This window comes from Podarcis melisellensis (assembly GCF_964234715.1).
Source record: "Podarcis melisellensis genome assembly, chromosome: Z".
NCBI classification, from domain to species: Eukaryota; Metazoa; Chordata; class Lepidosauria; order Squamata; family Lacertidae; genus Podarcis; species Podarcis melisellensis.
Genome location: NC_138547.1, coordinates 23,953,363 through 23,971,723, shown reverse-complemented (window position 1 = coordinate 23,971,723; position 18,361 = coordinate 23,953,363). Strand labels below are relative to the sequence as shown.

At 43.8% G+C, this 18,361-nt stretch overlaps 1 long non-coding RNA gene across 4 annotated transcripts in view; it reads right to left on the bottom strand.

The window, feature by feature from the left end:
- Positions 1-18,361, bottom strand: part of LOC309362046 — a 61,408-nt gene that overhangs the window by 14,271 nt on the left and 28,776 nt on the right. For all 4 annotated transcript variants that reach the window (XR_014164729.1, XR_014164730.1, XR_014164731.1 and 1 more), the window contains one exon: positions 1,093-1,148. This is a non-coding gene — a long non-coding RNA (uncharacterized lncRNA). The remainder of the gene's footprint in view (positions 1-1,092; positions 1,149-18,361) is intronic.

The following is an 18,361-nucleotide window of genomic DNA, read 5'->3' as shown; positions in this document are numbered from 1 at the left end:
AGTTCCTATAAATACTGTTGAGGGGGTGTGGTGTATAGCCTCCAATGTTCTGGGCAGAGAGGAAGTTCCCAGGCTAGTGTGCCTTTTCTTCTTTTGTTCCTTAATTACTTGAGGGATATCTTGAGTGATTTCTTGAGTGATATCCTGAGTACCACTTAGGTGGGTCATTAGGTGTGGATTAGTTGCTAAAGTCTTTGTGTCTTGACCTCTTGAACTTTGTGAAGAGTTTTTCTGAGAAGATGGCTGTACTGCACTTAGTTGTGCTCTGGCTTGGCTTCGTGTATAGGGGCGAGCTGTGGTTTTGTGGCCTGTGTCAGCCAGATCTGTGTAGGGATGGTGTCTGTAATTTATCCAGAGGCACACAGAACGCCATCACCAATCAACCACACCAGACCCAAACCCAGACCCTCTCCACAGATAAATTACAGACACCATCCAGTAGCCAAACCATGGTGGCACCTCCGGATGCTGCACCCCCCTGCAATCCCTACACAGATCTGGCTGACACAGGCCACAAAACCACAGCTCGCCCCTATACACGAAGCCAAGCCAGAGCACAACTAAGTGCAGTACAGCCATCTTCTCAGAAAAACTCTTCACAAAGTTCAAGAGGTCAAGACACAAAGACTTTAGCAACTAATCCACACCTAATGACCCACCTAAGTGGTACTCAGGATATCACTCAAGAAATCACTCAAGATATCCCTCAAGTAATTAAGGAACAAAAGAAGAAAAGGCACACTAGCCTGGGAACTTCCTCTCTGCCCAGAACATTGGAGGCTATACACCACACCCCCTCAACAGTATTTATAGGAACTCAAACACTGAGATCCTGCTCTGTTCCAGTAACAAGAAGCCGAAAGCACCAGCCTGAAGATGACGAGTGAGACCTCGTCGAAACGTCGCCTAGACACCCCAACTTTTACACGGGAAGACACCCGAGGACACCAAAACCTGCATATATATATATATATATATATATATATATATATATATATATATGAATGATACAAACATCCAAAATGCTAAGGAAAGGATTAATACACACAAGGGCTGCAACATTCTAAGAAAAAATCTTGTGAGGTCATATACCTTGTGTCCTGGACTGGCTGGATGCAAAGGAGTGGTGGGGGCACCAGCTGGGTAACCTGCAAGGGAAGAAGGCTCAGAGTCAGGGGATTGGTTGGTGGGATGACAATGAATGGTCAGAAGAAGAAGAGGGAGCAGGCTGGGAGGAGGGGGTGTCAGAAGCTGAAGAGGCAACAGGGTTTGGTAAGCAGGAAGAGTCTGGGGCAGAGAGAAGTCCAGAACCTGAGGCAGAGGAGGAGGCTGGAGAGGTGGGGGGGGGGGAGACAGAAATGAGGCAAGCTGCTGCAGAAGAAACTACACAATGGCAATTGAATGCTCCACCAAATAAATCAGCTCCAATCTTAGTATGGTTCCTTTGGGGGCTGACCAGAAGAAGGCTGCTGAAGAAGCCAGGAGTCTCCTCATTCTTCTGCAACCAGCTCTCCTCCCCCCTGTTCTCTTAGAACACACAGAGAAATGAAGAGGGCGGAGCAAAGAGGCGTTGTGCACAGGTGCAGTTTGTGACTGCTTGGGAAAGAGCCTGTAGAGGAAGAGCCTTAGGAAGTGGCGGAAAGGTCTCACAACTGCATTGTTGGAGCAAGACCTCCTGGAAAGAGTTAATGGAATCACTAGGCCTGTGCTATTTTGGTGTATTGAATAAAAGAGTTAACTTCACTGACACCATGTTTTTCTTTGATTGCTGACCAACGCTTGACTCCAGCTCCTGACATTAAATCAGTTTATAACAGTCTTTTTGTGTTGTTAGAGCAGCTGAGCAATAGGTCTGTTCTGTTCTGCTGCTGTTTGCCTCAAAATAAGAATCTGTAAGAGTTTGAGTCTTAGTGATGAATCTATGTAATACATTAGTAACATAAGTGATACCTGCCTGCCTTCTACATATATATTTTATCTAACAAGTGCAAGGACACTGAGAGTAAAAGTTATTGTTATTTAAACTTTAAAAGAGTGTCTTGAGTAGTTTTCATAGGAGGGAAAAGGGAACAAACAAAAGGGTATGAACTGCTAATAGCAATTAAAAATAATTACTAAATAAACTAACATTTATTAAGTTTAACAAGTGTAAAACAGGAAAGATAACATTAAGCTAATTTATTTTTCCTAACTAAAATATAATTGCCACAGGATCAAATGGAGGTTACTTTCAATTTCTAAGCAGCGCTTTGATCAGGGAAAAAAAAATTCTTAGCACTGAACTCCCTTGTTCATTTAAAACTTTATTGTTGCGAACCATTAAAACAGCCTCCCCCCCCCCCCATGTTTGAAATTCCTTGCTCCTCAATTCAATCCTACTTTTCTCCTACATAGCAAATCCAACCATGTCTCTACCTATTACACACCTCACATCATGTATGATATCAAGTGTCTGAGGGAAACAGCCACAATGGCCACATGGGGAAGCCTAGCAGGTTAAATCTGGCCCACAGTGCGTCCTCACCCCTGTTTTAATGCATGTGGAATCTCCTTTCACAAATCCTCATAAGAATATAACAGCCTGCTGAATCAGGCCAGTGGCCCATCTAGTCCAGCATCCTATTCTCACAGTGGCCATTTACATGCTTGTAGGAAATCCATAAGCAGGACAAGCACAAAAGCACTCTTCTTTCCTGCAATTTCTAGGAACTAGTATTCAGAAGCATTACTGCCTCCAACTGTGGAAGCAAAGCATAGCCTTATTTGTCCAATCCTCTTAAAGCCAGCGGCCATCACTGCCTCCTGCTGGAGTGAGTTCCACAGTTTAACGATGCACTGTGTGAATAAGCGCTTTCATTTATCTGTCCTGAATCTTCCAACATTCAGCTTCATTGAGTGTGCATGACTTCTAGTGTTATGAGACAGAGAAAAAACCTTTTTCTCTCACCACTTTCTCTATGCTGTGCATAATTTTAAAAAAATTACAACAGTGGTGTTAACAGTGATGTACATAGCACCAACTGCAAATGAATGCAGGGCCATGAGTAGTATGCATGAAAACATCAATGCTAAATTGAGCATATACCCGGAGGCAGTGCACATTATTGCGGGGGACTTCAATCACACAGACCTGAGGGCAGTAGTCGCAAAATTCCATCAGCACATTGAGTGTGCAACAAGGAGAGAAAATACTCTTGACAAGGTGTATACGAACATTAGACGGGCATATGAGGTCAAGACCTTGGCGCACCTTGGTGGTTCAGATCATGTGTCCCTGCTTCTGACACCAGTATACACACCCCTCAGGGGAAAAAGGCCAGATACAAACAAAGATGGTTACGGTGTGGCCTGAGGGAGCCTCTCAGCAGCTGCAGGACTGTTTCCAGGAGACTGACTGGAATATGTTCAACCATCAAGATCTAGAAACTTATACATCAACGGTCCTGGATTATATTAGATTCTGCACAGCAAATGTCACCAGGGGAAAGTATGTTAAGTTGTATCCGAATAGAAAGCCCTGGATGACGGGAGAGGTTAGGAGATTATTGAAGGCCAGAAACTCTGCTTTTAGAACTGGGGACCGGGTATTGTATGGTATAGAAAGAGTGAACTTGAAGAAGGGTATCAGGAAAACAAAAGCGAAGTACAGTGGAAAAATTGAGAACCATCTGAGAAATCACGATACTAGACAAATGTGGCAGGGAGTCCAACATCTGACTGGTTATAAATCGAGAAATTCATCAGTGGTAGAGAGTACTGCTTCCTTGATGGAAGAGTTGAATACCTTCTTTGCCCGATTTGAGGTGACACCAACAGTGACTCCAACAGGGATGCCAGAGCTATTGGCGTCACTACCTACAGGAAATGCTGCCAGGGTGGAAAGGGGAGAAGTGAGGTGAATATTAAAGGAGATAAACACGAGGAAGGTATGGGCCCGGATGGGGTGGCTGGCAGGGTGCTAAGAGATTGTTTGGACCAACTGGCAGAAATCTTTACAAAGATTTTTAACCAGTCTCTGGCCCAAGCCACTGTTCCACCCTGTCTAAAATCTGCTACCATTATACCCCTGCCAAAAAAATCAAAGATAGACAGTCTGAATGATTTTCGCCCTGTGGCGTTGACACCCATTATAATGAAATGTTTCGAAAAACTAGTGAGGAACCACATCTTATCTTGTCTGCCAGTGGGACTTGACCCTTACCAGTTTGCATACAAGGCAAAGAGATCCACGGAGGATGCTGTGGCAATGGCTTTACACGCTGTCCTGACTCATTTGGAGAATCAAGGGAACTATGAGAGACTGTTATTTGTAGACTTTAGTTCTGCATTTAATACTATTATTCTGCATAGATTGGTGCCCAAATTATTAGACCTGGGACTTCCACCATGTTTGTGCAGGTGGATATTAGATTTTCTACCAAACCATTCCCAAAGGGTAAGGCTGGGTTCCCACGTCTCTGCGGATCTCATCACGAATATGGTGATGCTGCAGGGGTGGGTGTTTAGCCCGATTTTATATATGCTCTATACAGCTGACTGTGCCCCCAAATAATAAGATCATTAAGTTTGCAGATGATACAATGGTGGTTGGTTTAATCACGGCTGGAGAGGGGGAGGTGGCCTATAGGAAGGAAGTTGAGCAGTTGGGGGAGTAGTGCAGGAAAAACAATTTACTCCTTAACTTAAAGAAAACAAAAGAGATTATTGTGGACTTTAGGAAATGTAAATTGAATATTCAGCTACTTATTATTGAGGGGAAGTGCGTGGAACAGGTCTCTGTGTTTCGATTTCTGGGAATGGAGTTGAGAGATGACCTAACCTGGGGAGAAAACAGCAAAGACCTGATGAAGAGAGCACAGCAGAGGTTATATTTTCTGAGAATCGTCCGGAAATGGACCTGTTGATGGCATTTTACCATTGTACTGTGTAGAGTGTATTAACTTATGGTCTGTGTGTGTGGTTTGGGAGCTGATCGGCCAGGGAAAAAACAATGCTGTCCAGGGTTGTAAGAACAAAAAAAATTCTTTCCAGTAGCACCTTAAAGACCAACTAAGTTAGTTCTTGGTATGAGCTTTCGTGTGCATGCACACTTCTTCAGATACAAGAAGTGTATCTGAAGAAGTGTGCATGCACACGAAAGCTCATACCAAGAACTAACTTAGTTGGTCTTTAAGGTGCTACTGGAAGGAATTTTTTTTGTTTTGACTATGGCAGACCAACATGACTACCTATCTGTAACAGGGTTGTAAGGACTGCAGAGGGAATAATTGGGTGCACTCTTCCCACCTTAGATCAAATCTATGCTGTCAGGTGCCATAAGAATGACCGCTCCCCACTTAAAATGGGGGGCGCCCTTTGCGTGGACGCGTGCAGCCCCTAGATCTGGAGCGGCTCCAACAGCATAGGCTTGGCTTTGCCTTCCCTCAGGTGGGATACCTGGAGGTCTCCGCCTACCTCAGTCAGTTGTCCAATCCCACCTGGGGGAAGCGTTGCCAAGGAGACCAGGCCAGGTAGGGGAGGGATTACCTGCCCACACAATAGAGGGAGGATCTTACCTGGGGATTCTCACTTGGCTCCTGAGCTTCTCCCACCCTACCCACCCTCAGTTAATGTCTTATTTTGCAGGTTAATTTTTCCTCACAGGTTTTGCAGGTTAACTTTTCTTCACAGGTATGCGGGCGCTGCTACGTTAAGGTCGCTGTTAAAGGGCCGGAAAGGAATTTCCCTGCATTGGCAGGTTTCGCCTTTCCCGTAGCAAAACGTCACAACTTTGGCGGTATCAGGCCTTGGGCGGAATCCTTTTGTCCATCTTCCTCTTTGCGGCGGCGATACCAGGGTTCCCCGTTAAAGGGGTTTTCTGAAGGGAGGCTTTGACCGTACGCCGAAAGGTAGTCATTGCTCTCCCCTGCGGCGGCGGCGTTACGGGGGCGGCTATCTCTGCTTGAACGTATGTTCTCCAGAGCCGGCCCATCCCCCACACACACACTGGATAACCCTGATGCTCCCTAGGTCCCCGGCTGGGGACTGGGGAGGGAGAACGCCCAATGCCTGAGCCAAGGTCTACCCACATTTGAAATTTAATAAAGTTGTGGCCAATTTAATCCCATAGCACGTTGTCTTGAGTCGTTATTCCACATGACGGGGGGAACGCGCGGGATCTGGGGACTCCGCCTGTCCACGCAAAGCAGCATAGATAGCGCAGGATAGTACGCACCCTGGAAATGATCTCTTTCAGCTTCTGCCTTCTGGAAGAAGGTACAGGGTTGTAAAGACCAGGACTAGCCGCCTGAGAAACAGTTTCTATCCAAATGCAATTCTAGTTTTAAATGCAGTATAAGGAGTCTCTATGGTATATTGTATTTTAAAATGGGGTTTCAGAGTTTTTAGGGGTTTTTGAATGTCTTATGTAGATTTTTCAATTTCATTGTTCTGTATGGGACAATGACAATAAAGATATCATATTGTATCGTATCGTAAAACATTTATCATGCTGCCTCTTTTATTGCCTTTTCTTTAAACTAAGGAGTCCCAGAAGCTGCTAGAGTACCTTTCCTAATATGGAGGAGGACATTTTGCTATAAGATTTCAAGGACTGGTGTCTATTCTCTCCCCAAAAGCTGATAAAGTAACAGATGGAGAGGAAGCACTGGGGAGAGAAGCAGGCTTAACAAGAGGAAAATCTGTAAGTGCATCACACTCAGCAATTACTTTTGATCTTGTCTGTCATATTCCCTCCTACTCACGTGTCACTCATGTCACTACCCTGGCTTACAAATTCAAATGCTGCAGGCAAAACGGCACCCAGGACTTACCAGCTGTGGCTTCAGCATTAGACATACCGGTCTACGGTCAGAGAAAGCATTGCTCATACACAGTTGGATCACTTGGGGAAAACATTAGCCTAATGTGCAGGGGGGGTTTTTAAAAAAGGGGGGGACTATTATTATACTGATTACAGAACTGAAATATTCCTGGTTTTCTTTTGCAGATTTTTTTCCATATACTGTTTGAGGTAGAAACCTACTAAGGTAAAAAGGTTGGATGGTTAAGTCCAGTCAAAGGTGACTATAGAGTGCGGTACTCCTCTCGCTTTCAGGCCAAGAGAGCAGGCATTTGTCCACAGACAGCTTTCTGGGTCATGTGGCCAGCATGCTTAAACTGCTTCTGGCACAATGCGGCACCGAGACGGAAGTCAGAGTGCACCACTGCCGAAGTGGTACCTATTTATCTACTTGCACTGGTATGCTTTTGAACTGCTAGGGTGGCAAGAACTGGGACAGAGCAATAGGAGCTCACTACCGTCCCGTGGATTTCAACTGCTGACTTTCCAATTGGCAAGCCCAAGAGGCTCAGTGGTTTAGACCACGGCGCCACCCATGTCCCGGGTTACCTTAAAACTACTAAAGACTATGGCCCCTTATTCACAGTAGGATGTAGTAGTAGGCAGTTGCGATCTGAAGGGGAAAAGCTGAGATAAATTATTTCTCCAAATTCTCCTCTAAATAATTTGAAGTCAAATTAATACCCTCTGTGTATTTTCTGAATATCATGCAAATATTTAACTGCCTTTGGTAGCTCATAACCACTCATTCAAAGTACATTTATTTTACCGTACTTTACCTCTGACTGAGCTATAATTCCCAAATGGAAACTACAGTTCCCAGAATTTTTCAACATTCAGCTTCATTGGATGTCCATGAGTTCTAGTGTTATGAGAGAGAGAGAAAAACTGTTCTCTATCCACTTTCTCCATGCCATGCATAGTTACATACCCTTCTATCATGGCACCTCTTACTCACATTTTCTCTCAACTAAAATGTCCCAAACCCACCAACCTTTCTTCACAAGAGCTTCGTTCCACCCTCTTGATCATTTTGGTTGTGCTTTTCCAAACCATTACATCTACAATTTACATTTTTGGATGAGGCAAACAGAACTGCACACAGTATTCCAAACGAGGTTGCATCTTAACAGCAATTTGAAATCAGTAGTTTTATTTCCAGTTCCTTTCCTAATGATCCCTAGAATGGAATTTGCTTTTTTCACAACGGCTGGGCACTGAGTCGACAACTTCATTGAACTATCCTTTATGACTCTAAGGTTTGCAGCCTAACATGCATCACTTTACATTTCTGCCCCATCCTTGGTCCTGGAATCCACCCTTTCTTCCACTGGTCAGGACTCTGGGTCCAGAGCCGGATTGAGGCAACTGCCGCAGGTGGCAGAATATAAGAGGACAAGTGGCATATTCCAGGTTCCAGCAAGATATCATAGACCTTTTGCAAGATCTTGTGAGAACCCAGAAACCACTGCCAAACAACCCAGGTAAGTTAGGATTCTGTGAGGGAGGCAGTGGGAGAGGGTGGACTGAGCCAGTGAAATGGGACCTGCCACTGTCTGGGTCAATGGTACTGCCTCCGAGATTCTCTGCATCTGTAGATGCATCTGTAGATCAGGGCATCTTTACTGTCATTAATCCTGGCACTGATCTTACTTTTGCCCTCTGCATGATGTCAGTGTTCCACATTCATTGCCTGATTCCACTACTTTGCCCCTCTTGAGCTTTGACATTATGACTAAATCATCTGACCTCATAAAAGAGGGGGCAATTGCCACAATAGGAAGGAGGGAGATTGATTGATTAAATAAATAAATAAATAACCGCACACCCCAAGCTGATTTCTTTTGAAGGGTTGTAAAATTGCCAGTGACAGCAACACTATTGTATGATTTTGCATGCTGGTTAATGCTTATAATTTTAGCAAAGCATTTCAATAGTACTACATGATTAGGAAAATGATGTGCTATGCAGGCTTGCATTCATAATGTTGAACAGGGACTGGGGGGGAGTGAATGAGGATGCTGCTGGCATCATTCTGTTGCTGCTCTTCCTGCTTTTGTTTCTGTTTGTATGTGTGTATGTGTGTGTGTGTTTTCATGTAAGAAGGGCACAAAGAATCTTTGACCGTGTAATTACATCAAACAAAAACATGGTATAATTGAGAGTCTTTGCCTCATTTAGGTTAGGGTCAATTCCAAAGTGTGTGTGTGTGTGTGTGTGTGTGTGTGTGTGGTGTGGTGTTTGTCAATACAAGTCCCTCGCACCCCCAGCAGATTTTGATAGTACACATGTCCAGACCCCAGACTAGGGATAAATCAGTCAGCTTCCATATGCTCCATACATTGTCCATGCATTGGTAACCTCATGGTTGGATTACTGCAATTTGTTCTATGTGGGGCTGCTCTTGGGGTTGTTGTGGAAGCTGCAGCTGGTACAAAATGCAATGGCTAGGTTGTTTGTGAGAGCAAACTACCCATCAGCATATAACATGCTACTTGTGGAATTGCACTGGCTGCCAATCCACTATTGGTCCAAGTTCAAGCTGCTGGTACTTATACAATGCTCTCTACAGCTCAGGGCCTGGTTTCTCTGTCTCTCACACACACACACACACACACACACACACGTGTAAACATAACACACAGGTACTACAGGAGCAACCATTCATAGACATACAAGTACAACATGATATTAAAGCAGCCAAGAGAAGAAAAGATGGTGGTTGCCGGTCATGACTGCAAGAACATAGGATAACCTATCCAGTGGGAAGCATGGACCAGATTACTTGAGAGACCTGTTTCCTTATACTGTAGAGTTGGAAGGGACCCCAAGGAACATCTAGTCCAACTCCCTGCAATGCAAGAATCTTAACTAAAGCATCCATGACGGATGTACACCACTTTGTGTGTACATTTCATGGACCAAAACTACATTGCAAAATCCAGAAAAGTACATAATACAATCTGGAGTTGTGTTGTGATGAACAATCAAGTTTGGGTTCTAAACTGCAATCATGTGGAAATCTGGAGATACATCGGAAACATTCACTGGAACCACCAGAAAGTTCACTGTTAATTCAGTACAATTTATCTGTGTCTCTTGTAAGGGGGACATGTCAAACTCAGATAATCTTTGCATGAGTGATTCTGTCAATCAGGCTATTCTTCCAGACTTAGTTCACCAGAAGGCATCACAAAGCTGGAAGTGGATGGACTGACAGAGTGCAAAAGCATGCATGTTTGGTCAAAAATTATCCACACTGAGTACAGTAAGAACATAACATGAGAGGTGCCTGCAGGATCAGGCTAAAGGACCATCTATCAGAATGGCCAGATATACAGTGGTACCTCTGGTTACGAACTTAATTTGTTCCGGAGGTCTGTTCTTAAGCTGAAACCGTTCTTATCCTGAGGCGTGCTTTTGCTAATGGATTTCCGTTTGCATCCTGGGGCAAAATTTGCAACCAGGAGCAGTTACTTCCAGGTTAGCAGAATTTGTAACCTGAAGTGTTCGTAACCAGAGGTACCACTGTATGTCCATGTAACGGTGACATCCACAAGCATACCACCTCCATTCAGAAATATACTCCCGGGAAAGTGGGTATGCACAGGATGGCAACCTGGGTTTGGAGAACCTGTAACCTTGTAATAATAATAATAATAATAATAATAATAATAATAATAATAATAATAATTTTATTATTTATACCCTTATTTATACCCTGCCTATCTGGCTGGGTTTCCCCAGTCACTCTAGGCAGCATGTAGGACATAAAAAATTGTAAAACAGTAGAAATTTAAATTTTCATGATAAAGGAGTGCCTTCAGATGTCTTCTAAAAGTCAGATAGTTGTTTATTTCTTTGACATCTGATGGGAGGGCGTTCCACAGGGCGGGTGCTGCTACTGAGAAAGCCCTCGGCCTGGTTCCCCACAACCTCACTTCTTGCAGTGAGGGAACTGCCAGAAGGCCCTTGGAGCTGGACCTCAGAGTCCAGGCTGAACAGTGTCTGGGCTGTTATTAAACAGCAGCAAGAGCTTTCTGGTAGTAAAGAGCTGTTTGATGGTAGAATAGACTCCCTTGGAAGGTGGTGGACTCTCCTTCATTGGAGGTTTTTAAGCAGAGGTTGGATGGCCATCTGTCCTGGATGCTTTAGTTGAGATTCCTGCACTGCAGGGGGTTGGACTAGGTGACCTTAAGGGTATGAGATAACCAGCCTCATATAATCAAAATGCTTAAGGCTAATGAACCCAAGACAAGGTCAATGCCATTGACCCTGCCAGGCTTAGCTAGGTAACACACCCTCCCCCTTGGAGGAAGGAAGTCAAGTCTATTCTTGTGCTTCTGTACCAAATTATTTAGGAACGTTCAGCACTTTGGACTACCTGTGTTTTCCGACTGCTGTTTGGAAAAGCACATGAATCTGACCTTTGAGGAGTTCATAAGTAAACCATTTTTAACTTATCAAATGTATGGTCTTTTACTATGCCTAGGGAAGTGGGAACTTTGGAAGGAACTTAGAAGGGGATATCTTTTAATGAAAAAGAGGCATAGTGCCATAGCACCATAATACTTGTTGTTATTAATGATGATGCTACTGCTGGTGGTGCTATAGCACTACAACACTATACAATACAGGACTGCAATAATGAAAAAAATTCTGATCACTACCATTTTATTAGTGTGCCTAATGTCAGTGATCAGAAAGGGTGCTTATTATAATAATAGCATTACGAGTTTGTGGGGTGCCTGGACCCCCCCTTCTGGTTCCTAAACTCCCCCTTCTAATTCATAGGTGCCAGATACTGGATTTAGCATGTTAAAATTAACCCAGAAACAAAGATGGATCCAGTAGTAGCTCCAAAGTACGAAGTTCTATTGTTGCTAGTACTTGGGGTGTGGGGCTGAAGGAAGAAAGATGACTGCCTTTCAGTGAGACTTTACTGAACACTGATGGTTTCTGGAAGGCAAAACATGCACAAATGAGACCTCTTATTATGCATATACTAAATAAAAAAAGACTTGCAAAGGCAACATTGTTGTTTTTTCCCCACTCACTCCCCAAAATGGTCTTCATAGGCCCAAATTCTGCCTTTGCTCTTCAAAGCATGTTGGCTGTTTATATCAGTCTGCTTTACCACCACCTTCTCACTTCTGCACCTGTCTCTTTGACCATCATCAAGCATCTGTGGATAAGCTAACGTCTTTGTAGTTCAGCTCTGCACATCACCAGAATGCTTGACCTCAATCTTAAAGCCCAAAGGAATGTGTCAGCTGGAGTCTGACTTCTCATTAAATTACTAATAAGTTCTACCTTCTGAATAAAGCTTCCATTCCTCTGCATGCTTGTTTTGCATGTTTAAGGGAATTTGCTACTGCAATTGGGGGAGGGGATTAAATTTAGGTTAAATAATGTGGTTCCCTCATTTTCAAATCTCCATCTCAGAACTCTGGCAGCCTTCCTGAAATATGCCATGCCTTTGATGAATCCCCTTATGAATCATGCTTGCATGAATGAACATTATCTATCTGTGCAATGCCTTGTATTTTAAAATGTATCACAGTATCTCATCTTTTTAACACTTTCATACCAAAAGTTCTTCACACTCACAATAAATATATCACAATTGCTGCTTTTACAGCTTTATATTACCCAGGGAACGTGCTGGTACTCTTTACATTTCCTGTGTAGGGATGCGGGTGGCACTGTGGTCTTAACCACTGAGCCTCTTGGGCTTGCTGATCAGAAGGTTGGCAGTTCGAATCCACACGACAGGGTGCGCTCCCATTGCTCTGTCCCAGCTCCTGCCAAAATAGCAGTTCGAAAGCATACCAGTGCAAGTAGATATATAGGTACCATTGTGGCAGGAAGGTAAATAGCATTTCCGTTTGCTCTGGTTTCTGTCACAGTGTTCCGTTGCACCAGAAGCAGTTTAGTCATGCTGGCCACATGACTCGGAAAGCTGTCTGAGGACAAACACCAGCTCCCTTGGCCTGAAAGCAAGAGGAGCGCCCCAGCCCATAGTCACCTTTGACTGGACTTAACCGTCCAGGGGTCCTTTACCTTTACCTTACATTTCCTGTATTTGTTATTCTTGCTCGCTGGATCATTACCTTGTCATGGTGAGTGGGGTTGCACATTCCTACGTCCCTTGGCGACGCCAAGGAGCACTACAAGCAAACTAAGGCGTAGTATGCCATTCTATTTTATAGTATTTTATTGTTATAGTGGCGTTTTAGCGGCTGTTTTTCCCCTTGTGCACAAGCTGTTATTTATGTGTTGTTTTTACCTGTATGGGCCTATGGCCGTAATAAATAAATATATATATATTCCTACGTCCCTTGTGAGCGAAACCGTCGGGAATCTCGTACTCCCAGCAGGGTCACCCAAGGTGGTAAGGTCAAAGGTGGTAAGGTCAAAGAGAAAGAGCTAGACAAAGAATGATCCAAGAAGTCCTCAATGGCAGAACAGGCGGATGATAACAAGCGGTATGTTACAACAGCTGTGAAGGCGGATGAAGGCTGCAGCAGATAAGAATCTACCAGTTGTCGTGGCTGCTCATGCCATCGGAACAGAGCCTTGCTGTGAAGACTGTGTGTTGGTCAGTGTGCACTGATCTACAAACATAAAACAAATTCACACACAGGCATTGTCCAAAAACCCATCCCAAACCCAAATCCCAAAAGTCCCATGGCAACCAGCAAATGGTAATGGGGGCAGGATCATGAAATCTGGAAGCCCCTAACACATGGGCGGTGAATACAGATTCAGTCGTTCTGACTCAAGAAATGAGGCAGTTGAGCAGCTCGACAGCTGTATCCATGACTGAGCAGCCCTTTTTAGGATCCACTCTGCTCACCCCGAAAAGGGGGAGGGGCTAGAAAATGTGCCCTAAACAATGTCTGCCTCCCTTTTTCTCTGACTGGATTAGCGTGCCCAGTGGGGTCACCACCCAGTGGTCGTAAAAGACAACTGAACTTTGAAACATGGAATATACGGACTTTGTTGGATAACACAGATAACGAGCGTCCTGAATGCAGAACTGCCATCACTGAAAGAGAGCTGTGACGTTTTAACATTGATTTTGCAGTGCTTTAAGAGACTTGAAGAGCAGGCGAGGAACAACTGAAGGAAGAAAAAGGAGGCTACACATTCTTCTGGAAAGGTCTATCTGAACAAGAACGTCAAATACATAGGGTAGGCTTCGCTATCAAAAACGATCTTGTGAAGCTCCTGTGAGAAGTCCCTACTAGCATTAATGAGCGACTTTCAACCCTTCGAATAAAACTCACTAAAAACCAATAGGCTACTATTCTCAGGGCTTACGCACCAACACTTGATGCCGATGAAGACATTACATAAAAAATTTACTCTCAGCTGGATACCGTCCTATCAGAGATGCCTAAGGAAGATAAAATTATCCTCCTGGGTGATTTTAATGCAAGAGTTGGGTGAGATTTCGATCTGTGGCCTGGGACTAGTGGGGAAAAAGGAACTGGTAACAGTAACCAGAATGGAATCTTACTTTTGACGATATCTGCAGCGCACAACCTTGTTATTACCAACACACACTTTCGACAGAAAAATAAATTTTAAACTTCATGGAGGCATCCTCGATCAAACCACTGGCACCTCTTAGACTATTGTCCGTGCTAAAGATCGCCGTGATGTGCTCCTTACCAAAGCTATGACGAGTGCCGATGACTGCTGGACAGATCACTGGCTAATATGCTCCATGATGGCTATCAAGATTATACCTCAACGCAGGCTTCAAGGAAGGAAACCAAGGTGCAAAATGAACACTCAAACCCTTCAAGATCCCATAAGCGGGATTGCTTCCAAACAGCTCTTAAGGACTATCTGCTTTCAGAATGCCCTGATAACATCAAGGAACACTGGACCAAGCTAAAAACATCCATTATTGCAGCCTGTGAACAAACTATTGGATACCAAACCAAGAAACACCAGGACTGGTTTGATGAGAATGACAGTGAGATTGAACGCATGATTGACAAGGAAAGGAAGGCCTTTCAGATCTGGCAAAGAGATAGAAACTGTCCCATTAAGAAAAAAAACCTAAGCCAACTCTAAGGCTGAGGTTCAAAGAAGAACCAGAGAAGTAAAAAGCACCTAGTGGATAAAAAAAGCTCAAGAGATCCAGCACTTAGGTGACACTCATGATGCACAGAGTTTCTTTAAAGCCACAAAGACCACCTATGGGCCAATAAATCATGGCGTATGCCCTCTGCTCAGCAGACAGTAGCATGCTTCTAAAAGATAAAGAAGCTATTGCACTGCACTGGAAAGAACATTACCAACATCTCTTTAACCACAACTCCCCTGTAGCTGCTGAGGTCTTCTCACAAATTCTACAAAAAACAAGTTAGAGATGAGCTTGCAGTATCTCCAAATCTGGGAGAGTTGTGTACAGCTATTAACCAAATGAAGAATAATAAAGCCAGCTGACCTGATGGGATATCTGCCGAAGTCTTCAAAGTGGGTGGAATTGAACTTACACAACAACTTCACAAGCTCATTGAAAAAATCTGGGAGAGAGAAGAGATCCCAGCAGACTTTAGGGATGCCAAAATTATCAATCTCTTTAAAAAAGGTGACAGAACTGATTGCAGAAAACTATTGAGGCATCTCTCTATTAGCTGTGGCCAGCAAAATTCTTGCAAGGATCTTAGCAAACCGTCTCTTAACAATATCAGGGGTGACCCTTCCTGAATCCCAAAATGGTTTTTGACCTTCTAGGGGGACAGTGGACATGATTTTCATCACTCGACAGCTTTAAGAAAAATGCAGAGAGCAAAACCAACCCTGTATATGGCGTTTATTGACCTGACTAAGATTTCAACACTGTAAATTGTAATGCCCTGTGGACTGTCCTTCTGAAAACTGGCTGCCCAGATATATTTGTGAACATCATTCGGCTCCTCCATGATAATATGACAGCAACAATTGCAGATAACAATAGCTCTCAAAGTGAACCATTCACAGTGGGATCAGGTGTTATACAGGGTTGTGTTATTGCCCCAACTCTATTCATTATTTTCATTGCCATAATCCTACACTTTGTCGAAGGGAAAGTCCCCACCAGAGTAGAAATCATATCTCGAACAGATGGAAAGCTCTTTAATCTGAGCAGGCTGAAAGCAAAGAATAAGGTTACCGTAACTTCTGTCATAGCTCTTCAGTATGATGATGACAACGTAGTGCGTGCACACTCAGAGGATGACTTCCAAACCATCCTAAATATCTTTGCAGAAGCTTACGAAAAGCTTGGCCTATTGCTCAATATCCAAAAAACCAAAGTGCTGCACCAACAAGTACAAAATAACCCCTCTGCAGCGCCACAAATCCAACTCAATGGTGTAACGTTGGAAAATTTTGATCACTTCTCCTACCTGGCAGTTATCTTTCCACAAGAGCTTACACTGATGCCAAAATCCAGCATCGCCTGAGCTCTGCGAGTGCGGCTTTCTCCCAATTGGAGTGCAGAGTGTTTGAGAACCAGGACATTTACAGGGAAACCAAAATGCTTGTTTACAAAGCTATTGTACTACCAACCTTACTGTATGCTTGTGAAACATGGACCACTTATAAACGCCCTCTCCAGCTCCTTGAAAGATTCCATCAACAGTGTTTCCAAAAATTTTTACAAATCACTTGGGAAGACAGGCGAACTAATACCAGTGTACTGGAAGAAGCACAGATCACCAGTGTTGAAGCAATGATTCTTCAACTTCGTTGGACTGGTCATGTTGTGTGGATGCCTGATGAGCGTCTTCCAAAGCAACTACTCTATTCCGAACTTAAAAATGGAAAGCTTAATGCTGGTGGTCAACAAAAGAGGTCTCAAGGCAAATTTTTAAAAATGTAGTATAAACACCAACAATTGGGAAACACTTGCCTGCGAGTGCTCCAATTGGAGAACAGCCTTTACCAAAGGTGTTATGGGCTTTGAAGACACTTGAACTCTGGACACAAGGGAGAAACATCCTAAGAGGAAGGCACGCTTGGCAAGTCCACACCGAGATCAACTCCTGCCCAGAAACCAATGTCCCCACTATGGAAAGACATGTGGATCCAGAATTGGCCTCCACAGTCACTTCCAGACTTATTGTTAAAACGTGTTTATGGAAGACAATCTTACTCGGCTACGAGTGATCACCAAAGAAGAAGAAGTATTTGTTATTAACTTCTCAGGGTGAAATCTTAACAGACTAAAAGAAAATCAGAAAGTGGAACAAATCCTATTCAGTGTACAGTGGTACCTCTGGTTACGAACTTAATTCATTCTGGAGGTCCATTCTGAACCCAAAACTGTTCTTAACCTGAGGTGTGCTTTCGCTAATGGGGCCTCCTGTTGCCGCCAGTGCGCAATTTCTGTTCTCATCCTGGGGCAAAGTTCTCAACCCGAGGTACTACTTCTGGGTTAGCGGAGTATGTAAGCCAAAGTGTTTGTAACCCGAAGTGTTTGTAACCCGAGGTACCACTGTATAGTGGAGGAGACCATGCCTTGTGATGGAGTCCTTAATAAAGTTTAGCTTGAGTATATGGCGGGCCCACAACTTACACTCACTATACTTACATGACTGCAGCTTACCATGGGTGGAGGAAAGTAATAAATAAATGAAGAGTAGGGAAGACCTACTGCAGAAAGAGCTTTTAAAGCTCTCCACCTTACAGGGTTCTGAGAACCCTCATGTTAGTGATGGGCCCAGAGTACATAATGTATAACCATAATTTGTCCACAACATGCAAAAATATGTCCCCATATCCCTTTTTAAATTGTTTAATCTTTCCTTCTCAGATACATAAAAACAAAGGGCTGGAACTACCTCCAGGCTATACCACTTGAGGCTTTTAGAAGAGAAAGAAAAGGCAAATGAGCTAGCTGAGGAGCTAAATGGCGGCATAAGTATTTGTCTCCGATCGCCACAAGATAATAAACACTTTGACTGTTTTCAAAAAGAGATTCAACAAGTGAATTGCTATTGTCTGCAGGGACACCATCTCCTTGATCAGGAAGCCTCTTGACCTTGAGATAGGCTTAGAGTGTCTTTCACTGGTGTTGGGCCAGAAGACAGATCAGTGATGCTACTGGTCTATTGATCACTCTGTTGCATCTCTAACCAGGCTGACCAAGGTAGTCTCTGGGATATTGTTGGAGGACCATAAAATGATAATCTTGGGTGACTTCCATCTCCATGTGGAGGCTGCTGATGGGCCAGCTCAAGACTTCATGACCTCCATAACAACCACAGGTCTCTCTCACTTTACCATCAGTCCAACACAGGAGGCAGGGCAAACTCTGGATGTGATCTTTGCCCAAAGTGATATGAGGGATTTACTGAAGATAGAAGGAGTACAATGGCCAAACCATTATCTGGTTAAGTTTCTACTGACAATGGCAGTGCTGCTCTGAAGGGAGGTATGGCCTGCCCTGGGAGACTGATGTCATCTGATATGTCCCTGAATGTCCTGAGGGATTTTCTAGTTGCACTGGTGATC